Source organism: Python bivittatus, unplaced genomic scaffold (genome assembly GCF_059951505.1).
Source record: "Python bivittatus isolate LINGU-HERP-01145 unplaced genomic scaffold, Pbiv_v1 ctg000020_np1212, whole genome shotgun sequence".
NCBI classification, from domain to species: Eukaryota; Metazoa; Chordata; class Lepidosauria; order Squamata; family Pythonidae; genus Python; species Python bivittatus.
In genome coordinates, this window is record NW_028277030.1 from 58,347,534 (window position 1) to 58,373,228 (window position 25,695).

Sequence of the window (25,695 nt, forward strand, 5' to 3'; positions counted from 1 at the left end):
TTTTGGGACTTGTGGGTTTAATTATCACCGTACATTTTAAGATAATTTTAGGAAGAACCATTCTAAAACTTGGAATTACATGAAATGTAAAATCATGCCTTTTAATCTTCATCAAATATTTTCTGAAACATATAGTTTTTAAAGTAGCCAAGAACAGTATCATGAGTTTCTGCAAGCTTTGTTTGAGTGGAGATAAAAGTTCAGATGCTGCTTACTAGTAGGATTCTTAACTGTTGAGTCACAGTGCTGTGGGGTCACTTCTCCATGACGTTTCTCTGTTTTCTCTGCCTTTAAAAAGCTTTATTTATGCTGCTGTAATATCCACTTTTAATGTTCCTCAGCTAGGGCAACCTAGTATACAAAAAATTACTTTTTTTGTAGAACACAATAAGGTTTTGTAGAGCCTTATTTTTGACACAGAATTATCAAACATATAATTGCCCACTACATCTTTGTATGAGAGCTGTAATAATATTCTGAAGAAATACCTAATATGAGAGATACACATTTTGGATTTTAATCTCACTGATGTTCTGCTTTTTATGTCTATGCTTGCAGAGCAGATACAGACTTCTGATATTTCAATACTGGTTTGTTTCAGTGATACTATACTGAGGGCTTTCCCCATTAGTCTCTAGCCATAGTATGACTGCTCCCCAGGAAGATCCCTTTTCTCCTTACGATATTGCCTTAATCTCACCCCATATGTTGTTCTTAGCTGTTCTAGGGTTAAAGTAGTGTTTCCTGTTTAATCAGGCAATACGTGCAGCAGTTGAACAGCAACTGATGAGTGGTAGTGAAGGGAAGTCTGCTTAATAAAGCAGAAGAAGATTGCTGGCTGTATGTCTGATGTTTCAGGGTGCAACATTCCCTTTCCTGTCAAAATGCTTTTGAGCATAAATTTACTACTCTTCTGGACTAGCACTGGAATAAGGCTACTCCAGAATAGGGCTTAAACCTCTCTCTTTAAGGTACCCTGACAAAACATTTCTTTGACTGAGTTTTGACAAATAGCTGAACTGATCTGTCTAGCCATCTGTCAAAACTTACCTCATCCTCCAGCCCCAGCCCCAACCCATACCAAGGAGATGCTGTCTCACTGGCTGGTGACTGCCATTCAGTGGATGGGTGGAAAACGAAGCCATCATTCTCTATCCCTAATGTGCCTTGTATATTGTAAACAAGGATAGCACCTTTTGCTGACATCGTGCTATGGCAGGAGAGGGACTGGCAGGGGGCACAATTTTTTAGACTGGAATAGTTTTCTGCCAGCTCAAGCACTTCAATACAGCTGTGAGGAAGAACCCTGAGTTACTTTATGTATCATGTGATAGTCAGGTCTGCTCTATACACACATACAGACATATAATTATATTAAGGATCTTTCCACCTAATTGTTTTTGTGCTGTTATGTATTTCTTGTGAACATTCTGCATATTGTTCTGTTACCAATATTATAACGTTTGCAGTACTCTAGAACATTTTGTATTTCAGGAAATGCAGCACTTCCTGTAGATTTGTGCATTTGTTTCTATCGGGATTGTCGAGTGTCATGTAGTTACTAAAGTTCCATGGATTATTAAAGGTTAATAGATGTAATAATAATGAATATTATTTAACTGATATATGCATCCTTGCCAATTAAAAAAAATGTAGGAATTGCATTGAATTCTTAACTAACAGTAAAGTATAACAACCTACATTAAAAATAATTATTCCATTTTCTACCTGGTTCCATAGGAAAATCAAAACAGTGGCCACCATTGTAAATCAACTGCCTAATCCTCAAAAATATCTTATTAAATCCATTGGTTGTTCACACTGAGACTTAGCTAGAGGAGGGGGTTTAATAGCTTTCTGGGCAGGTTTCTTCCGTACTTTTAAAAGTATTCACTGGGCAGGTGAGGTGGAGAAATGATTAGACTGAGGCAATGTACCAGTTTTCTAATCTAAATCCCCCTCATACCTCACCATTAGAGCACTATTTTCTCTGCAATGGGGAAAACGTTTACTGTATATCAGGAATATCAGGCATCTTCTGGAGTGGGCAATCATAATAAATTTAGTAAATAGAATAAAATAAATAAAATATGACACAGAAGAAAATAATTAAATTAAACCCCCCAATCCAAATCCCATTTTTAGTTCTTCAGTTACTTTCGTGTGTGTGTGTGTGTGTATGAATATGTAATTTACATCACATTTTATTTAAAAGTAATACACTGTGTATTAAGTTATGCTTATTCCTGGGTAAATGTGCATAGGATTGGAGTCTGTATGAAGCATCTGCAGTATTTCTTCTAAACTGGGCTTAATTCTTTTACTTTTCGTGGAAGTGCAATATGCCAGCATTCATTCATTCATTCATTCATTCATTCATTCATTCATTCATTCATTCGGTCAGAGGTAGTTTTGCAGGATACAGCAAATTAATTACCATATCTATATCTTTTTTTAAAAGTCACTTCAATCATTATTAAATGGTATTAAGCATAGATTAAGTGTAACCTTATGCTCTGCTAATTTCCTAATTTTATCTAATATCTTTTATATAAAGGGAGAAAGACGATAAAACATGCATAATACCCTGACACAAATGTTAAATTTTTAGAGGAACATAAATATAGCTGCATCATACCAAAGTCGCAGGATTTTGTTTCTCATAGTGACGAACTAGAGGAGAAACACAAAAAGGAGATGGAAACAGCTCATTTCCAGCTGCAGCTGGTGTTTTCAGGTACCAAACCCCTCAATTATGAGTTAATATTGAGTCTTCAAGACTAACAGCCCTTGAGAGACCTATTCTCCATGAATTTATATAATTTTAAAGATGGCCCTTTAAAGCCATCTAAATTAGTGGGCATCATGCATCAATTGGTGAGGAAGATCTTCCAGATGAAGACTTACCATAGATTTGTATAAGAGGAGTATTACAATGTTGGCAATTTTCAGTCTTTTCAGTCCCTTTCCTAATGAGCCCTAAAATTTACATTTTCCATAGCTGCTACACACCTTTTTGACACCTTCAAGAGCTATTCATTCAAGATCTTTTTTCTGGTTAGTTACAGACAAGTCTGATATCATCAGGTTATATGTGAAATCAAGGTTTTTGCTTCAGTGTTAATCACTCTATACATTCTGAAATTGAACCACATTTGCCATTTCACTGACCACTCACTTTGTTCAAAGAGACCCTTCGGAAGCTCTTCACAATCACTTTTGATTTTCACCATCTTGAATATTTTGTTATCATCAGCAAACTAGGCGACCCACTAGTTTAACAGTTGTAAATAAAAGCACAAGTTGTTTTGATTTCTTAAAATAAGAGAAGTAAATATCTAACAGTCTAGATGTGCTATATAAGGACTGTATAACCTGCATAACTCACTCAAAGCTCTTTCAAAAATTGCTGATGAATTTTCCTTGGAATTTAACAGACAAAAATGGAAATAACTGTATTAGTTGTATTTAATTTTAAATTTTGTGTTAAACCAAATTTGGTTTTTGATTTAGCCTTGCCCTTTCTTTGGACCATGGCTTTAGTATGGCACTCAGATTCCAGGTGGGGGTCTTGGTCATAAAAAGGTCTCAAACCCTGTAAAATATATCCAGGGGTAGGCAGTTCTTTGGTTGTAAGCACACCATTTCCAACTGTCAGATCCTTCAGGTAGTGGGAAAATCCTTTTCTGCATTTTTTGGTTGTGGGGTATTAAGGGGAGAGATGAATGCCTTCAAAGACTTGTAGGGGCATAAGGTACCCATTATACCTTTTAACCTCCAATGAACCCCCCAATTGGATTGATTTTTCACATGGTGGGTCATAGGGCCAATTGTGTCCCTTTAAAAATCCCCCCCCCCGAAACAAGATGGGCCTGAAAATGTTGGACTTGCCCTCTCAACTGGTGTCATGTCACAGACTACACCACCCACAGGCCTAAAGTATACTTCCAAGCCAGAAAAAGATTGACCACCCCTGAGATAACCCCCTAAAGTTCACTCCCATCTGCTTCTTAACCCCCATTGTCTCCTTCCAGTAGTTGGATCATAGTGCTGCAGTGATAGTAAATGCCGCAACCAGCAACATTCCTTGACAGGACCTAGATTCTAATTAATAATCTTGGTTCCCATTTTCAACCTTGGCTCTATATTGCTATAATCCTACACCCCTACTTTCTACTATTTTTTTTTTTCAGTTCCATGCCTCCACTACACATTTCCTATGTCCCATTTCCATTTTTCACCTTCTCACATGACCAGTCTCCCTAGCATTTTTGTCTGTGGCATATGGTGTCTTAAGTATTATGAAATTTCTCAAGTGCTTCTTCTCTGACTAATTCCTTATCCTTCAAGTTTTGTCTTTTTGACTCTATCTCATGCCTTATTTTACACCTGCTCCTCCTTTTTGACCCTTATCTTTCTTGACCTCTTCCTACTAATCCTTAATGTGACTTTTTTTTTCTCTGTCATCTGTTCTTTCTCTCACAGAACCTGAAGTAAAAATTGGTTTATTCCTGAGCAACTCAATATTCTAAACCATTCTGCTAGCTTAGGCAACTAGAGACAGAAACTTGTCGCAAAAACAATACAATGGAAACTTTTTTAAAGTATAAAGATTAGAAATTTTCCAGCTGCTGATTTGCTAACATATGATGTGGTTAAAATAAAAAAGAGCTGTGTGACACACCTTAAACACAAGTAGATTTATTATGGCATAAGTTTTAGTGGAATGAACTCTGTTTCCTTGGAAGTATGATAATATGAAGAACAACCATATCAAAACAAATAAGCTGACACAACGTTCCATTTTGTTCTCACTTCTTTGTACTCTAGGAGACCTGTCTACAGTGAGATCTCCTAAATCAATGGGGTTAAAGCAGCCTAACATGGTATCTAATAAACATATGAATTATTGGAAAAATAAGTTTTTGGATCAGCAATGCAAATATGAGTTTCCTTATTTGTTTGTATGACTGAATGCCCTTTATTTCCATAGTAAATTTAGACTACCAGTTGAATAACAAGAAGAAGCTGAAATAAGCTTTACTTCATATCCTGTGCTTTCTAATTATGCAATCCTGTACATGTTAATTTAGAAATAAGCTCTACTGTATGCAGTGGGACTTAAACTTTTCAGTTTATACAGAATTAAATTAATGTTATTCTTTTTTTAAAAAAATCTTGTTTGGTCTGTCCTTTTATCTTGTGAGTAACTGTAGACTTTTCCCTTGATTTATAAGCTGAGCACACCTAACTTTGGCTCATCTGATGATTTGTCAGATAACATGCCAAATTTTATGGAAATTGGTAAAGTATCCTTTAACTTTCAACAAATCATTTTGTGTTATGGCACAGTGGAATTATTGCCCATAAAAGTACCATTTAGAATTTTAATGTTAAAAACATAGAATGGCAACTCCTTAAAGCAGCTGTGTCTTTTCTCAGAATCACACAGCCACCTCCCATACCTGCAACACAATCCTGGGAAAATATGTATTTTGATTTCTATTTGAATTGCCAAGAGGTGTTCTATGTGTGCCCATCCACCTGATTTTGTTCTAGTGCACTGGAAATAGAATATTCCCAAGGTCACTGGCCTGCTTGACATTCAAGATAGGTCAGATATCTAGAGGGCCATAATGCTTTAATTGATTTCCAGTGATAGTAAGCTTGCATAAACCTCAATATTTTAGTCCACTACATTCTTCTCCATTCATTATTTTAACTATGGTGAATAATATGGGAGTACAGAAAGAGATTAATCTCTTCAGGTGGAATTTCAAAGATATTTAATTTGTAAAATGAAACAAATTTAAATGATGGTTCAGAATACAACCAAAAACCTTTCAATTTATATCAACAAATTGTGACTGTATTTTGTCACTTTGATCCAGTCAGCCAGAATCTTTTAACTCATATTTATCTATATTGTTTTTTCTTTTTTATCTGTAAGTTGCCCAGAGTCGACAAAGAATTGAGTGGCTTTGCGATTGGATAAATAAGTAGTGTATAATTGCTCAATATGCTTTTAGGTTCCTTATTAAACATATACTGAATCATTATATTTACTCAAGTAGCCTGGAAAACATATTAAACATTTAAATATTGTGGCTATATAGATTTTATAGATCAATACGATGCTGAAAATAAAAATGTTTGAGCATTCAAACATTTGGCCCCAGATGCTACATGGATCTGTGGGATTATCTTCATTCTGAAGCTCTGGTTTAAAAGCTACTGCAGCAGCAAGCACAGGAGGAGCACCATAGGGAAAATCTGTAATATCTGCATTTGCAATGCCAATGTGAATTCTGTTGCCATGATTTTTATATTTATTTCCCATCTATTAGTCATTTACATAGAAAAAAGTTGTTTTGTCTTACTATTTAAAATCATCAAGTGTCCATATGTAGAGTACTACTAATCCACAAGTCAAGACTATATAGCTTTATATATTTTGTGTTAATTTATGTACACAAATATTACTTAAATCTTACATTTCATATTCACCTAACTATAGCTTATAAGAAAAATGTCCTACTATCATTTTTAATGTTTTCAATTGTTTCTATAGCTCTATAATCCACTATTATGGCCAAAATCCTATACAAATGTATTTAATTCACTCTTTTGAATTTGATGGGGCTTACTTCTGAGTAGATCTGTTTAGGATTAAAATAACTTTCCATTACATTCCTTTCCATAAAGTGTTTACATCTTATCTGGTCATATTCTCATTACTCAATTTTTTATAATGTATGTATGTCTAGGGTAAAATACAGACACGGCCAAAAGTATTGGTATCCCTCCACTTTTTCCCAAAGAATCCCAGTTTGCAGTGAAATAAGTTGAAACTAAATGGCATCCATCATTCTTTATTCCATGGTCCATAGAGCAGACACTTTGCCTTTGATGTATGACTTAACATAATCTTGTAAGTAATAAAATAAATGAAAATGACAGGGTGCAGTATTTTGAACAGGCTAAATAGAAGCATTTTTTCCTCCATCCTTCCCTTTCAGTGTATCCTCCCATAGAATGGGAGTTCTCTGTCCTCTTCCATGTGCCTATTTAGGGTGATGCCTCATGAAGCTCATCTTCTTCAGTACATAAGACACACAACTTTTAATGGGACTGCACATCATGCTAAACCATGGTTTGACCTATCTTGATTTAGTGAATAAACCAGAATTGGCTAGGTTTATGTATATCACTGTAAGCTACAATGTGATTTGTTTGACATTGGGTTAGCATATTGTGTGAATTCTTTTTGAATTAAAAGTCTGCAATTTTGAGCAATACAATGGCAAGGAAGGGGTGGGTAATTCATCCTACATGGCATGTTTCCAGTTAACAAATCACTGCTGCTCATCAGGTAGGTAGAGAGCGAGAGAGCGAGAGAGAGAGAGAGATGCATGCATGCATGCATGCTGTGGGGCAGGAGAGCAGACTGAGCAAGCATGGATGAAAGGTGAATTTCAGCAGACCTCTGAGGTTTTCTTTATCTTTGTATAGATATAACATTTTGAATCCTTAGATATCCTAAGTAGATTCTTAGTTATGCCACAACTTGAAACCATTTTTCTTTCTGAAATTCAAACTTACGCATTATAAAAATAAATAAGGCAAGAATATGCAAACCAACTCAGCTAATAACACTGGCTTAGAGCCAAACTAGACCTTAGCCTAGAAGATGCATAGTCTCAACCTTGTGCTTTGCCAAATTAATGGCGAATACAGTCGCATATAGGAGACAAGATGGAGAGGCAGAATTACAGATGGAAAGGCAGGGTTACAGGGGGAACTTTTAATACAAGTCAGAGAGAATCAGTGGAGAGGAGAAGCATTATAGGTGTTATATATTAAAACTAAATTTCTATCCTTTCAAATAGAGAATTAAACTTCTAATCTGACTATGAACTGTGCCCATAGAGTGAAACTTCCCTGGGCTAAAATCAATCATGGCCCCTCTCTTTTCAACCATCTTCAGTTTCATTGAAAATTCAGCATACATTTAATGTATCTTTTTGCTTTTACCTTTTAAAAAGATGTAGCTATAATTCAACATTAATTACTGTAATTTTGGAATTCTAATTCCATATGTGTTACCTGAAAAAAAGTAGCATCACCATGGAAAATTTAGAACAAGCTGTCTTCCAGATATATTGAGTTAAAATCCCATCACAGCTATTTGTGGGGATGATAGAAACTGTAGTCCAACCTCTGTAAATCACCAGAAATATTTGCATTTTAATAACTTGGCCAGGTTCAACTCCTGTTCACTCATGGAGTTCACCTGGAGACTTTAGGCTAGTCATCCTTAGCCCAACCCACCACACAGGATTTTTCTAAGCCGCTTTGAACTCCCCATGTCAGCCGCCTTGAACTCATAAAAAGGCGGGATAGAAGTGAATTAAATAATAGTAAAATTTTGTACTAGGTTTGAACCTTATTGTTCAATTCCACTGTGCATTGTCCATTAGGTACCATGTGGAAACTGTTGTACTCTTGTGAAGGGTGTTTGTGGCTGGAACTATATTTGTGCACCAGAAAAGGAATGAAAAAAAGGTAAATATGAAAACTCTACAAGTCTGGCTAAACACCTGAATGTGATCCCCTAGTAAGAAATGTATGTTTATTTAACTCAGTGAAAATCAGGTGCTAACTTCCCATTGCATAAGTGTTCCACAATATTAGGTCTCTTTGTTGGTATCCATGGATTTATTTCCCCAGACTTCTTGGTATTTGAAAGAATTATATTCCAGTTTAACATATGTCTTCATCTGTAAGAATATCCACCCAGCAGCTGGCTTAGTCTTCCAAGTGTTCCTAAAATGTTTCTAAAGTTTAAGCCAATTTATAATAATAAATATCTAGAGACAAAAAGATCAAACTCTTTGAAAAAAAATCCTCTATGTTTAATGTCCACCCCCCAATTAAATTTGAACTTCCAATCTTTGTTTTGAAAACTAGTGTGTAACAAAATTATTTCCTTTGGAAATGTGCATATTGAAGTGCTTGTGTAGTGTAAAATGAAGCAAACTATTAGGTTTGAATTCTTTGCAGTTCTGCCGTTAGTCTGTCCTATGTTTAGAGTAATTTTAAGTAATTTCTGAGAATCCTCCTGAAGTGTAAAACTTGCTATTGTTACAATCTGCTGCATGCTGATACTTTTGATAGTTGTACATTTTGTATGACTTACTTGATCTGCTATTTAAAGGTCTTTTCCCAAAGATATCACTCTTTTTTCCAGGATATTTTGAAAAAGCATGGAATATGAACAGTTATGCAAAAGGATGCATAGTGAGCTGACTGCAGTTTCATGTGTGTGTCTGTGTTTGTGCCTTCAAGTCAATATTGACTCCTGGCGACTGCGTGGACGAGTCCCTGCAGTTTTCTTGGCAAGATTTCAGAAGTGGTTTGCCCTTGCCTCTCCTAGGGCTGAGAAAGAGTGTCTGGCCTAAGGTCACCCAGCTGGCTTCATGGCTAAGGCAGGACTAGAACTCACAGTCCCCCAATTCCTAGCCTGGGACCTTAACCATTACACCAAACTGCCGTTTCATACATAGCTGCAATCCTCTTTAGTCCCTTCCATTCACAATATCTATTTTTAATGTACCTTCATGACCAACTGAAAGTCCCATTGCACAAGTTGACCACCATTTACTAACTCTTAATTTAGAACATGCACTGCTGACAAAAATTAGAGCCTGCAGTTGATTCCACCTTAACATAGATTTCCCCGACAATGTCCTCCAGAGATGTTGAACTTCAGTAATTATGAGGGCTGAAGTTTAACACATATGGAAGGCCCAGGGTTGCAGAAAACTCTACTAAAATGTAGAAACAGTGCAGGTACAGGATGGGTACCACAGATGAATCAGTTCATGAAAGACAGTGATGATGGACTTATATACAACTTGTTGCAAGAAGATAAGATTTCCTAAGATCCTTATTGAGAGCCAATTTGGTGTAGTAGTTAAGGCACCAGGCTAGAAACTGGGAGGCTGTGAGTTCTAGTTCCGCCTTAGGCACAAAGCCAGCTGTGACCTTGGGCTAGTCACTCTCTCTCAGCCTTAGGAAGGAGGCAAGGGCAAACCACTTCCAAAAAACCTTGCCAAGAAAACTGCAGGGACTTGTCCTGGCAGTCACCAGGAGTCAAGATTGACTCAAACACGCACTCACACAAAAATCTTTATTAAGCCTAGTAGCACAATACACTATAATTTTCTCAATATTAGAATTCATTTAAAAATGAAGAGAGCATTAGTATTCAAGCAACTTATTGCCTGAGAGCTTAAAGTCAAAGGCAAGGAAAATATTTATACAGCATCAGTTGTGCACTTGCATCAAAGTCCAGTTCTTAAGTCCAATGTAGTGAAGAAACACAGCACAAGAACATGGTTACTTAGCAATTCCCAATATTTAAGGAAGAAAATTGGGTCCTGAAGTTGAAATTAAGAAAATAAGTCAAATCCGTGCAGGATTCCTATATAGTACTCTTTAATTATGAATAAGTAATAGCGCTATGCACATACAGCTGTGAAGTTTACCTCTTCTAAGCCACAATATAATATAGTGAACTCTGAAAAAATATTCCAGTTTTGATGAAGATATACCAGGGGAGAGAAGAGATAGAAGAGCAGAAGCTAACAAAGGAATTTGAGGTAGAAAACTAAATACACTGAATGTTAATAGTAGCTAGTGCTGATTAAGAATGTTCAGAGATAACTACATACTCCTTTCTCCATGGGTCCCACATTGTTATTTCTCCCCAAATAATATGTTTCTCCCAACTGCAGTGATATAGTGTCATTTATTTCATTTTATGGGGAAGGAGAGACATATAAATGGTTATTCAAAAGCAAAGGCTTCAATAAAAAATGTCGAATGCATTCAGATTTTGAGAAGAACAGAATTCATGCAAATGAACAGCAACCCGAAAGGATATGTGGGTCTGAACATACCACCTGGAGAGCTAAACATTTATGGTTATTTCAGCAGAACCTCCCTAAGAAAATCATGGCCTTGACTTTGCTCTGAGCCCATTTCTGTCCCAAAGGAGCTAAGTGAATTCTGGTGCTTCATCATCATCATCATCACCACCACCACCACCATCATGAATGTTCATATACTGTGCTCAGGGGACTAATTACTATATTACAGTTACTTAAAGAGTATGGTGCACTGTTGGTCTATATCAACATTTTCCCAGTAGCCAAAACTTTCCTTCTATTGTATTAGAACTCTGATAATGTCAGCTATCAATAATAAGACCATAATATTAATTGTCTCAGTTGGTGGAACATGGCTGACTTTGAACGGACTTAGAAGCAAAGCAGGGTTGGACTGGTTAATCATTGGATGGGATTCCTCCAGGGAATTCCGAGGCTGTAGGCTCAATTGGGAAACTTGGAAAAAAAAATCCTGGAAGAAGACAATGACAAATCACTTCTGTATTTCTGCCAAGAAACCTATATGGTTGTGTCTATGATGTCACCAGGAATCAAGCTCAACTTGGGTACTTTACTTTTTAATATTCATTCTATTGGGATATAAGTGTAAAAAGCACTAAAAATATTTTACTTGCCTTTGATGGCATTTTTACGTACAGACTATTGAAATCATAGAGGAACTCTGAAATTGACTTCTTGCAAGCAAAAGTTGTTCATATTATAATTCGTATCTGATCCAAGCAATGTAAGATAAATCCTCAATATTTTTCAGTTATCTGAGTAGCATGTGAGATTGAAAGTGCAATGCTAGTACAGGATTTTCCAGTTGTGCCCATTTTTTCAATCAATTCCACTAAAAATCTAAACTGGAAATATGAGGTTGTTTTGGGCAGATATATATAGTATTTCCTCCAGTGCTTCATGAATCATGTGATTCCACCTACTGTAGATGGGGTGAATTATCATTGTCTTGGAGATGGACTGAACAAGCACAGAAATTAAGATAGTTCCAATGTATCTTTTAAGAAATGTTAGCAAACTAAATTACAAGGCGGATTAATCAATACGTTATTTTAGAAAATGGAAGATTATTAGGGCCACCATCTGTTCAAGTTCCTGTGCAGTTGGGTTGGCTGTTTATGTGAATCTTTATTGAGGGAGAGGTGGAAAAACACTAGACAACCCTGCCTGTTCATATACTATGATCAACATTTCTCCAGTCTCACATGACCCATTCATACAGAAGTGGGTTAAATAACTACCCTATCATCATAATTTGGATTCCTGCTATTTCAGGTTCTAGATACAATGTCTGAATATTTCTGAAACCCACAAGATGTTCTTTCTTATACAAGCACTGATCCTTGATAAATTAAACTGCCATCTAATAGGGTAACATAGGATCTTCTATTGCTAGTACCTCTTCCATTAATTCCACTTTGGTATTACAGCATGCAGTTATTAAGCTTATGTTGATTAGCTTTCTTAGTTTCTCTGCTCTTGAATTTTTTTCTGTACTGAAATTACACAGTGAGACTATGTAAGGAGACAGCATTGGCTGTTTTTCCTTCCACCCACATAGGAGATAAGTTGGATTGGCTAATTCTTGAATTTCAGACAGGAGATATTGGTCAGTTTGTTTCTGAGCCAAACCACCACACTAACATACTGCTTTTGGAAAGATAAGAATCAGGGAATATCATGGCTTGAACTGACAATGATATAATGAGGGAAGTGGTATCCAAGTCTAGGGGGTGGGATTTTCAGACAGTGCAAAGTGATGTCATATCATTGTCCATGGAGAGCATCTTCATTCCTTTATTGTATTTAGTCCAAAAGTTTTGTTTGTTTCAGTGCTTGATGAATCTGTCAGACCTCAGATGAAAGACAGACTCAAGAAATAAGTGTAAGCCACAGGAAGTGTTGTTCAACATTCCATCCAAAATTATTTTGAGTTATCATCTCTTTCCTTCAAATTATTAAATGGAAATATAGTTTTTGAGCTCACAGCCACTGACAGCTCTAGAGGTTTGGAAAGTTGTACGAAGCATTGATTCCAAAGAAATTCTGTAACCATTTCAGTTGGATTTTTATGAAGGAGAATTTGGTAGATTGTACTGCAAAGGTTTTTTGAGGAATAGGGTTGAAGAGACATTTCTTACACCTAATGTAAATTAAACTAAAATATATTGTTTTCTGATTTTGCTTCTTACTCTGCATGTTTTCCATCCTTAATCTTCTATTTTCTCTACTCCTAAAAGAACCTTAATGTTACGACTGAGAATCTTCATTGTATCAAATTAACAGTAGTAAAACATCTACTCCCTAATTTCAGATTGCATTAAGCTTCAGATTGCATTAAGCATGCCCAATCTCTTACCAGAAAACAGCACTGCATGAATCATGATAAGTAGTGTAGACATTAACATACATGTTTTTATTTTTACAGGAATGCTCATATTGACAGGGTACCTTGCATGGAGAAAGGGAGCAGAGCAATCAGTGCTACTTCACCAGACAACACCAGCTGGTCCACTCACCACCATAACTGGTCAGAAATCAAGAAAGCAAAGCCATTTCCCACCATCATTTCTCTCAGAGGGAAGGCTAAAACCCTAGGGTGCCTTTGGCTCAGAAGACTGTAAGCACATCTTGGACCCCTCAAAGTACACTCAGCATTCCGATGACCATGTCCCCTTCTCCCTAAACCTTTGGTTTCTTGCCGACGGAGGATTTTCCTCTGATTCTAAAGCCACATGGACCAATGTATGTACTTTTTTTCCTCATAGACTTCAAGGTTCAAATATTTGAAGTTGGACAATGAAATGGATCCCCCCCCCCCCAAAAAAAACCTGCTGTGGTTTTGCTGCTACATGAAGAATTGTGATTTGCATTGTATGGTTTTGGACCTATTCGCGTTTTAATGGGAGGTGGTTGAAGGGGTTATACTGGAGTATTGACACTTCAGAGTCATCTCTATCTCCTACCCATGATGCACTTTTAAATGAAGAGTTATTAGAATATTTTATTGGCTAATATACTTTTTCCGTGTTATTTTTACAAAGGCCACCTTTATCCTTTTTAATGCCATATTTTCAGTGTTACACTTTTCTGGCTTTTAATTTTTTATTTTGATTTGACAGATGTAAGAAGCAGCATGAATAGTTTATACTGTGGTTTTTCAGAGACTGAATGCCAAGAGAACTCAGTAAATGTTTATTCCTCTCGGTTTTCTCTTTCAATTCCCCTAAATAGCACCCCTTTTGGGAACAGAGCAAGAGTGTTGAACTAAAGACCAAAAAAAAAAAAAGGATCCCCTCAAGGTGTAAAACTATCTGGGGGAAATATTTGCTGGGTGTTATGAAAGACTTGGATGAAATTTCAACCCTGATGGTTTTTCAGTGATCCAGGAAGCCAGTGAGACAATCTCTCCAGATGCAAAGCTCTTTCATGATAATTAGAAAGGTATGGCCAAGCCAATGAAAACACAGGGGTAAAGTGAGAAGCAAGCCCCCATGATTTTGTTTCACTATTTGCTTTCTCCTGTCATGGTTAAAAGAAATGTGCAATCTGATTCTCAGTTGGTGGGTGGAGGATAACAGGGTAGAATTTACTTGTGTGCACTTGTATAGTTGTAGCCAAGAATCCAAAAGTACACTAGAGCACTGATTTGGTAAAACAATTGGGAAGTATCCCATTTTGACAAAATACTAAGGGAAAAAAATGAGAAAAAGAAATACATTCAAATCACCTTGTGATCCAGTGTAACTGTTTACTAACTTGAATAAAGCAATTGTTCACACAATAGTGACCAGGGTGCACCTTCACTATAAAGCTATTGTGCTTAGCAAAGGGGAAGACATTTGGGAAGATTGTGATTCAAAGAGCTTGGGAGCAGGGTCTTAATTAAAGCCAATTAAATCAGAGCTTTATAGAGATGGTGCACTGAGGGTACTTTGTACATACTGTATTTCTATATTTTCCTTTGTACAGATTCACTTAAGTCAAGCTACTGTTTTACAGGGGCTCCTTATTTATTAGGTCTGTGAAGGCTTGGAAAATTACACCCAACAAGCAAACTCACTTTGATTAAAAAAAAACACAAATGAAAAAAAAAAGTTGAGGTGTGGGAGGGAGGGCAGAGGGCGGGAGGATGAGCTCATGAGCCCATGGATTCTCAAAACTTAACAAAGGCAAATTTCTATGGGAAAAATGAAGCATTTTTACGATGCTTCTTATTGTTCTTTTTCCTTCTCCCTGACTGGTGTCAGATTTATTAAAACAGAATAAATCTCCAAGTAAAAAATGTACTTAACTTTGCTGTTGTTTTCTTTCTTTTTAACATCAATGCAAAAAATATCTTCATTATTTCAGGAAGTCAACAGATAAAACCAATATGGTAAAAGTTAGTGTTGAATCTAAACAATTTCTTTTAAATTAGGGTTTTTGGGGGGTGAAGATGAAAAGTAAGTTTTTAAATACACAGAGAGAGAGAGAGAGAGGCTTGGTGATGCTCCAAGTAAATAGAAGAATCAAACTGTCTGCCTTAATTGCCAATCTAAAATCCAATGTGCAAATTACTTCTCTATTTTCTGAGAGCAATTTTAGTTTTTTCCACTTCCCAGTGACCTCCTATCAAAAATGCTAATAATTCCTTATGTAATATATGCACATATTGATGCATGTAGTATATTTGGGACATCATTCCTGAAAATATTTGCTTTGTATCCTGAGAAGGTTTTTTTTTTAAAAGAATCTGCTTATGTGTTGTATGAGTGCACGTATATGCACGTGTGCTCCTTTATGGATTAACATTCTGATGAAGCCTACACAGTGCCCATATTGTTATATGTATAATGCTTACCATAAGGCAAAGTAATCTTATGAAATATAATGGCAGAGAAAAAGTGCTAATCAAGCATAGGAATAACAAGGATCTTTCCATATTATTATTATTTTAATAAGGAATCAAATGTATTGTTTTTGAATAGTTTTAGCACTGGATCCAGATCTTTATTCCAGGAAATCGTTGTCATTTTCTGTGTTCCAGAAGCATCATATTTTTCTGATAGCAGATTGATCTCTGTATTATAATAGAGTTAGATTTGCATCCTCAGCACAGCCATGTTTATTGTGTGTTGTGTCCCTAACCCCAGTGTGAAACCTGACAAGAGGAAATTTAAGTTGAAAATGGCCAGTGTTAGACAGAGAACAAACCACCTTAGCAATTTTGACTTGGATGTACACATGCATAGATATATATCTTTAAGAACTCATAGAAAAGAAGAATTAACAAATATCTTCTCCATGCAGACTACGTGCTCCCTTATTCTGAAAAGGAGAAAAAGAAAAGCCAAGAATTAAAGGTCTGTTTTACAAAGTGGAGTCCTCTGAACAAAGATCTGATTATACCCTTAAAGACATTCACATTGTCATGGGTAAAATGAGAAAACTTCACAGTGTACCATCTTGTACAGTCACACCTATGTTCCTAATAAATGACTTGCTAAAGTGCTATTATCACATTAATTGGTCATAACTGATCAGCAGCTAATTTGAAAGCACACCTCCTAAGCAAATTGCTAGTAAAATCTGTTGTTGGAGCCATCACTTCTTCAATGTATGTTTCTGGCCAGCTGGGAACTGGAAATATCTGCTGCCTGGTGTTCTTTAGGAGGGTTAGACTGGCCCTAACTTTGGTCCTTCTATTGCTGAGCCCTGGCATGGTATATGGATAGTTGTTTGCTCACTGTAACTTTTACCAAGCATGCACATTATTTCAGGCAGTTGGCTCCAGTCTTATCCATTTGCCAGGGCCTTAAGGGAGCTGGAGTACTTCCCGGCAAAAACATCATGGCAAAGCACCAGTTTGGCTTTGTCAATCAGCCAGAGTTGGAGCAGCTATAGGGAATTTGTTTTGCCTTTCACTGCCAGATCAGAAAGCTGAAGGGCAACACTCTGGCCATATTCATTGGCCACAGAACTAAAAATTACTGGGATAGCAAGCCAGAGAAGTTGCTCAGGCTTCAATGTTTGTGTCCCTTTTCCCTCCCTAGTCCCTTTTACTTTGATCTTTTAGTTAATTCATTTAATGTATATCTAGCAAGAATAGTACTCAGGGTAAAAATATTATAATTAAAACGTGGGCATTCAACAATTAAACTCTCAACAAATCAGAATGGTATGCATTGTAACAACCTTTTTTCTCACCCCACAAGATTGTTACTCCAAGCATAAAGTAAGTTTTAAAAATTAAAACTCTGGCATTGGTTTTATATTTCTACATGTATGTGTGAGAGAGAAAATCTATGACTGGAATTATTGTGCAACAAAATTAGGAAAAAAGTTACAGCAAAAATTGGCAAAGCCCAGAAGCCTTTGCATATCCTTAATACTGAGTGGGTGGCTGGGGGGTGGGGAGTGGGGGGTGGGGGGTGGTTTCAAGCTAGAATAGATTGTACTTTAGCTAGATCCATCTGCAATTCTTTTGAGGAAAGTGTGACCCCAAATACTCAAAGGCAGATCAAAGGCACATTTCTCTAGATTAGGTAGAGTTGTAGTCACAAATCATTGCAAGACTGAGTACCACCTGCTCTATGTGGACAACATGGTGCTTACAGAAAATAAATATTGTCCAAATAAATTATTAAAAAGAAGTCCAAAAGCTAGTCAAAACTCATTATATATTCAAATGTGAGCTTTTGGATTGGCTGCAAAAGGCTTACATGCTTACAAAGTTGAGAAAAAAATAGAGTAATCCCTAAATTTATTTTATTTTTTTATTTATTTATCATATTTATATAGCCACCCATCTCACACAAAGTGATTCTGGGCGGTGTACAACAATTAAAAAGAATAAATACATGAAAACAATTACAAATAAACTATGAAAGCACACAAAACAGGAGGGGATAAAATTAATAAGGGAGCCATCGCAAAATCTCCCCAGTCCCCTGGGACCCCCAGGCCTGATCGCACAGCCAGGGCTTGAGGGACTTGTGGAATGTTAAGAGGGTTGGAGCTATTCTCACTTCTAAGGGGAGAAGATTCCACAAGGCGGGCGCCTCGGCAGAGAAGGCCCGCCTCCTGGGACCTGCCAGATGTAATTCTCTGGCAGACGGGACCCACAGCATGCCTTCTCTGCCAGACCGGGCAGATGTAACTGGGGAGAGGAAATTAAAGACAATAATCCTTAAAATAATTATAGGAGCCTCTCAACATTGGGCAACATTAGACTCCCAAAGGCTCCAATTTTTAATAGCTTTATGGAAGGTTGCCAAGGAGGGTACTAATCTAAGACTTTAAAGATTAAAATCAAATAAATAAAAAACATTGAATTGTACCTTAAAACCTACTGAAAGCCAATGCAGCACTCACAGTATAGATGTTAGATGGTAGTAATGGCATCAGGGCTGGTTCACAGAGTGAAAAGACTAGCAGCCTTTTCCAAAGCAATTTGTGGGGGCAGACTGTATCTCCTCAAAAGAGACAATCATCTTCTCCCTTGTGTTGGAAAATCATGAGGAAGAAAAAGAGTTGCTTTGAATTGTATATATGTAGATTTCTAATTTAAAAGTAAAAGTACTTGCTGGAATTCTCATACTGACACTTTAACCTTTTTTTCTAATAAATATTACTAATCCTAAACTCAGAGACACTTGTTCCTTGGACTAATAATTTCCAGTCCAGTCATTTGACTCTCGTCCACCAACACATGGGCAGTTGCATTCTACACCAACTGCAGTTTCCAAGTAATTTTTAAAAGCAGCCCCATGTATAGCATACTGAAATAGCCTATCCTGGTAGTAATATCCTGATACTGTTGTCAGGTCTTCTCATTCCAGATAGTAGACATAATGACATACCAGCTGAAACTGGGCAAAGGACCTCCAACAACACATCCAGCACCAGTTGTAAGCATAGGAGGATATCCAAGTTATGGATCTGGCCTTTCAGGTGGAGTTCCACTCCACAGAGAGATATAATCCGAGCAAACAGAAGACCAGATGTCCTCTGGACAGACAACATCTATGTCTTCCCAGGGTTCAACTTTTGCTTGTTTTGTCTCATCCAGACTCAATAGCCTCCAAATACCAGGTCAATCATCAACTGTATATCCAGTCTGGCTTGGGATTATGATGAATGACTAGTTAACATCAGTATATTTATGCCAAACCCATGGATAGTCTCATGTACATATTAAAAAATAAAGTGGAGGTGGGGGATAGAATCAATATGTGCAGGACTCCACAAATGAGCATTAACTGAGCCAATCTCACCTCACTTGACTGGAATCACCTGCTTCGAAAGAAGCAGAATCACTGCAAAACAGTGCCTCTTGTGCCCAACCTTTATAGGTGGTCCAGAATGTTGCCATAATCAATAGTATCAAATGCTGCTGAGAGGTCAAGTAGGACCAGTGCAATCTGTTCCAGGTTCCAGCAAAGGTGATTCACCAGATTATGAATGAGATTGATAGTGTAACTACAAAATCATTGGGAGGATCTACTACCAAAGAGACAAGGTGGGAGGAAGTTCCTGCAGCAGGATGATGAGGATGGGGGCTTGCCAATCTTTAGGCTGTAAGTTTTGTCAGAGAATTGAAAGCTAAGTCCTCCCACCCCTAATGAATACAGTATGTGAATTGTGAATCTGAAGGTAGTCTGTTCCATGGGCTATTGGAAAATATAATGGGGAGAGTGAATAAAGGTGTAAGGACCTTGATGGACTAGGAGAACATGAGTGTGTTCAGAGATGGAACCAGAATGTGAGCTGACCATCTATAGTTTCAACTGAACTGGGGGATCAACAGGCTGAGTGGAAAGAGCATATCTTTGTGCCATGGAGGATCAGTTAAGTTACCAGTAACACCAGGATCTACTAGAGCCTGCAGTTGTATTTCTGAGTCTATCTGGGTTGATGTAATGGTATGTGGGAATGACCTTGGGGGACAGGGGGAAGAGCCACAGCCAGGGGAATGGTCAGTTAATAGGCAACTTAGCCTGCACAAGGACTGTGGGCGTGGCAAACATCTCAGAAGGGACCCTCCCTAATTTCTTGGGCTGTAATGGCGACAAGAGAGAAATGTACTTTCGGACTTGCAAGATTCTATTAATGTAAGCTTACAATAAAGTAGAATTAGTTCATCTGGGCATGCTTCCTGTCTGGACTACCTCACAAGGCTGATGATGAACCTTGACCCTAATCCAGACAGGAAGCACACCTAGATAAACTAATTCTACTTTATAGTTGGTGATGACTGCTTTACTCAGTCATCAAAACCTTAGGAGTGTTATGAAATTCATAGTTGTCCAAGTCTGGCTGTTCTGAAGAGAAGAAGTGGAGAAGTTGCCCATTTTGGAGCTCTCTCTGTCAGCAGGACATTTTAAATCCTTTCCGAGATTGGTCTGTGGGAAACTCCTCTGCGGGTCTTGGGGAGATGTATCAGTCATATTGATTAAGGAAGGTAATAAACTTTCCAGGGTCCCAGTTATTTGTCAGGCAGGGAAGCAAGTGCTTGGTTTTCTGAATGATGCTGCAGCAACCATATCTGCTAGTTCTTGGTCTGGGATAGGTACAGCAACTTCTGCTCTGCCCGCTGGGCTAGTTGATTCAACTTCTAAGCCACCTGGTCCCTCTAGGTTGCTACTTGGTTCTGATATTGGAGCAGGACCTTGATGATCTGATCCATAGCCAGCAGGTTGCCAGGGGATCTGTAGCCATTGTTTAACTCTGGAAACAGAGCATAAACTATTCTCCCATAGTAAACATAGGGAGTAAAATACACAGAACTTGCTACCAAGGACTTATGCTGGGCTCAGCTATAAAATCCCCAAACTCTCCAAACTCTCATTCCCCAGCAGATACAAGAACATTAGATAAGTGGCTCTGTTTCAGAGAATGAGGAAGCCATACATACAAAGAAGTTCTGTTTCTGGCAGCACATAGAAAACTTCATGCATGCATACGCATGCACACACATACACACAATCTACAAATCTTGATCCTCTTTTCCCATCTTTTGAGTTAATGGACTTTTGGCTGCTTTTTCTTGGCCTTGAAGCTGTCCACCAATGACACAACAGCTCTCTCTGGTACAAGTGTCGGAGGCATTTGCTTCACCAGAGCTTCAGCCTGTACAAGAATCATCCACAGAGGAACCCAACAATATTGGCTTCCATTGTTCATTGTGGCTTTGGTCAATGGAGGTTAGTAAGATAAGGAGCAGACTAAGTTACCAGACTACATTCATGCCATCTCAGCATTCCCTGTTATAATGAGAACACAATACCCATCAGATCTGGCACATTTTGGCCAGCATACCATAAGCATAACTAAAGCCCAGTTTTACCCCAAACATGCTTATGCTATTCTAGACAAGCCAGGACCTGTAACCTACAGTCTATTTCCCAAGCCAACATACTATTGCCTGCATGTTTTTTAATTCGTTTTTGTTGTAATTTTAGTTCTGGGGAGCAGTGCTTCTGGAATTCGTTTTGGTCTCAGGTGTAGAATAATTTAGCCAATCCTGGGTACTACGTATCTTGACTTGCACCTGATGGTACTGGGCTACTGAACAAGATTCCAATTCTGTGGTCCACAGGGGCGCAATTTTTGTTGATATATATGGACAATGTGCTGCAAAGCAAAGGGCTTCACTGCTAAAACAAAGTATTTTTTCCAGGCTTGGGCAATGGCAGATAGGTCAGCAATCAAACACATATTTCTGAGCGTGTGTTCAATGAGGACACTGGAGCAAATGGAGTGGGAATGTCTATCCCCCTCTCCCCACTGTTTCAGTGCCTCCAAAGGCAGGGTCAGCTTGGTTCAGGGTGTTGTCCTTCTCTCAAACCTGACTCCATTATTACTTAAAGTGAAAAAGCAGGAACAAGTACTGTAGATCCGCAGCAGAGCAGTCAAGAAAGAAGAGAAAGAGGAAGGGGGAGAAGAGAAATGGGCGTAATAGCAGAGAACGAACAACCTGAGTAGCCTCTGTCAATCTCCCAACATTTAATAACCTGAGCAGCCAGGAGACCCAGAATATGGTCTGCGTGGCAGCACATGAGAATGGGGCCATTTGCTGCTGTGCTTCAGGCAAGAAAAGTTCTAGGGTGGGCCTGCCCTGCTGCTTTCATCCAATCTCTCTCTGTTCATGTCTGCCAAATTAGAATTAAAGGCAGTTGTTGCACATGCAGTCATGTCATTTTACTACTTCCCTTGTGTTCTGTCCTGGTACATTCATCACTATGACCTTGGACAAAACGAAGGTCACTACAATGCTTATCATGCTAGAGAAAATCCTGCGTTTCTGCCTCTTCATGTACAATAGATAGGAATCTTACTGGGTATGAGCCAAGTCTGTTCTTGCTGGGCAGGCAAGGCTGTTGAATATACAAATAATCAAGTCTTTTGCACTTTTTCCAGTTGGCTTGTTGCCAATCCTCCTTTGCTCACAACTGTATGCAACCACATGTATGCACAGACCTAGAAGGGTCTTGTCAGGGATGGGTCTTAAATACAAGTGCAAAAGACTTGATTATTCATGCGCTGTTGTGTCAGCAATTTGGAGAGTGTCTCTCTTTAATTTCTAAGTGGAGAATAATTGCTTCCGATTTCTAACCGTCAAGTAATGTTGCATAATGGTTCCATTAGTTCAGATTCGGACATAACACTTTAAAAATACAGAAAGATAAGCAATAGTTATGTTTCAGAAAAATGAAATCACATTATATGTACACTTAGTACATATATTCAGAATGCATGTGTGTGCATATATGTTTGTGTGTGTGTGTACGGTAAATATATGACAGTATATATTAGTACATGCGCTAATCTGCAGCCCTGTGCAAAAAAAGGGCACTTCACTTTGATAGAGACTTTGAGAAAGTATCTTTTTGATGTTGCTTAAAAAAGTGACACAACACCTTGCTTCTAGACACCAGCTAGGAGCCAGCCCACTGCAGCATCAGCTGCTCTGTTAGCCTTCAGCGGTGTTTTGCACACACGTTCTTTAGACTGGAGACACGGAGGCAGAGCTTCTGGTGTTTCTACCCAGTTTTGAAGTACAGAGCTCCAGCAATTGGAACTGGGGCAGCTCTGCAAAGCACAACCATGCTAATTCAATATAGCTAATGACGGCTGCGCTCCAGGTGGGGAAAAAGCAGAAATCCAGAGTGAATCCAGGCAGTTGAGATAGATTTTTCTCTGCTGAGAAGAGTAGCCAGCTATAACTCACTCAGCATCAACTCATGGATTAATGACACCATCCTCGCTCCCATCAGAAATGTAGTTGGGTTTTTTTACCTGAAGCGTTCTCTGGAATAGCTGGATCAATTTGGGGGAGGGGTGGTAGCATTTCCAGAGGTTGTATCCTGCCCTGAAGCAGTCAGGCACATACTCTTATCCTATTTGAAACACAGAAAAGACAGCGATGAATGAAACAGAAACTGTCACTGGTCCTTGTTTGTGTTAAATATTTTGTCAGGAAGAGGACAGGGAAATATTGGTCTGTTCACAATTCAGAATGATCTTTGTGGTCAGATCATCATTGCCTATTTCAGGCTCAGCTCTTCTGTAAGGAACAGAGGAAAAAGGACAAGGCTCAGGTTCTATCTAATGAGCAGGACTTACAGTGTTGAATCAAAATGTTGGACTACAAGGACAACATTGATAGAAAGGAAGGAAAAAGAAATACACAATGCACAGTTCAAATTATTTTTCAGTAGTGGCCTTCACGTTGCAGAATATGTTCCGCTCAGGTACGGTATGGCTGCCCCAACCCTTGTCATATTCTGGGTGGACCTTAACACCATTTTATTTTGGTGAATGTTTGGTCATCGTTTGATGGTGAACAGCCATTTCACTGGAGTTGTTGTTTCCTTACTCAGAGTATTTGACATTGACTATTATCCTGTTCTCTTCTGTTGTTGTGCCCACGGTCTTGGGTTGAGATGGTTTACAAATATAATGAAACAGAAATACAGACAGACAGACAGACAGACATGTTTCCATTAAGGAAGGGCATAGGCAAGCTTTAATACATATTGATTTATGTATTCATTTTTTAAACTGCCTCCATCTTTGAAGTTCCTTGGCAGTGCACAAATTGGCTGTTTTCTAGATTCTCAGCATTTGGATATAAATTTAAATTCAATTAAAAAAAACTTAAGACCCATTTCAGGCAGGCATTTTATCTTAAAAACCTGCTCTTCTAATGCACTGCATTCTTTGGGGGAGAATGGAGGGGTCCTCGCCATTATTAGAGTCCCTAGTCATAACGATCTGGTATAAAATGGATTATAAAATGGTTAAGTGGACACAAAATCTTTGGCAGCTGCATCCCACAAGCTTTTAGTTCTGCCTCAAAACTAGCAACAAATTTATATGGGAAAAGTAGAGTGTTTTGACCCTGGAAATAAGGTTTGGACACTGGACAAAGACAATGCTAGGAAAGCATCACAGTGACGTGGCTGGACAATCAAAGGAATACCAGCTAGTAATGTGCTAAACGGATGTACAAAGTGCTTAGGTGACGGGAAAAGCAAATCAGGACTGCTCTGTGTTGGAGGAAAAGGAACAGAGCTCAGATTCTCGTACCAAGGAGGAGAAAAGACAAAGGCTCAATACACGCGCACAACTTTTCTCCTGTGGTCTTCTGCATTTCTTTCTCCCTTTGGATACAGTTAAAGGGGAAGGGGCTGAAAAAAATACCAGCAGTTGCTTATTATTATTGGATCCTATGCCCTATGTGCAACCCAGGGAAGCAGGCAAGCAGCACTTTTTTAGCTGCTGTTCTATTTTCAAGTATTCATTCATTCATTCATTCATTCATTCATTCATTCATTCATTCATTCATTTTATATAACCACCCGTCTCAAATTTATGACTCTGGGAGGCTCACGGCAATGAAAAACCATATAAAAAACCCAAAAACCATATTAAAAAACCCTAGGTATGAAAACAGCGTAAAACAATATAAGAAACCATACGACACAGTCCATAGCCAAGGTATACAAAACCCACCAACGGTAATCAGCTCAGCCATTGCACAGGCTCTGGCTGCTCTTCCCTTGTTTGCTTGGCCTCACGCGTGCAGAGAGGGAGCCAAGGCCCTGCACACTTGCTAACTCCGAAAACAAGGGAGCTTTTGGCGCACAAAAGACTGGCCGGGTGGAGGAGGAGTGATGGGGCAAGAGTCCCTACTTGGGGGCCCTTTTCTAGGGCACAGGGCAGGTCCACATGCTGTAACCTCTTTAAACCAGCCATGTGTGGCTTATTAGCGTAATGCTGAGTTGGCGTGCGTGCAGTCGGTAGAATATAGCCAAGGCTACTCGGTCTCTGGATGTTTCAAGAGACTGTGAAGTGGTGGTGGTTTTGGAAACAAAGGAAGTATCTTTTACGTATATTCAAACCTGGCCTTCATTTTGGCGGGTGTGTTTCTTCTCCCTTTACACTGTTGGTGGCTCCCAAGAAGGTCTTGATGTATTTTCTCTCAGAACTGAGTTTGGTCTGCGACCTAAAAAATCACATAACTTGATGCTGTAGGAGGGGCAGCCTGAGAAAAGTTGATTAAATTCAGTTTTACTAAGTGAGTTTTATTCAGTCTTTAATATAATATCCTTGGTAGCCAACATGAGACGCTTGACCACAGTGGAAAGTCAGAATTTTCTCTCCAGACTGAGATCATTTGAATTGGTTCTGTTTTATGGCCCATGAATGTTGCTGAAAGTATTTCTTTCATTGT

The 25,695-nt window shown here is 38.3% G+C and overlaps 1 protein-coding gene and 1 long non-coding RNA gene across 6 annotated transcripts in view; one reads left to right on the top strand and one right to left on the bottom strand.

Moving 5' to 3' along the window:
• Positions 1 to 13,792, top strand: part of SOBP (sine oculis binding protein homolog) — a 171,430-nt gene extending 157,638 nt beyond the window's left edge. For 3 of the 4 annotated variants that reach the window (XM_088139064.1, XM_088139053.1, XM_007433311.4), the window contains one exon: positions 13,402 to 13,792. The gene's annotated coding sequence lies outside the window, so the exon portion shown is untranslated. Of the gene's footprint in view, positions 1 to 8,480; positions 8,566 to 13,401 lie in introns of all 4 variants that reach the window. The other variant, XR_015795844.1, reaches the window with a different exon arrangement.
• Positions 13,793 to 15,095: 1,303 nt separating this feature from the next.
• Positions 15,096 to 23,342, bottom strand: LOC148217065 (uncharacterized). Of its 2 annotated transcripts, none has more exons than XR_015795847.1 (3): positions 23,256 to 23,342; positions 18,330 to 18,455; positions 15,096 to 16,283 (listed from the first exon to the last, which is right to left on the bottom strand). It is a non-coding gene; the product is annotated as an uncharacterized LOC148217065 (long non-coding RNA). The 2 variants fall into 2 exon arrangements; XR_015795845.1 differs by having other exon boundaries at positions 18,296 to 18,455.
• Positions 23,343 to 25,695: the final 2,353 nt, after the last annotated feature.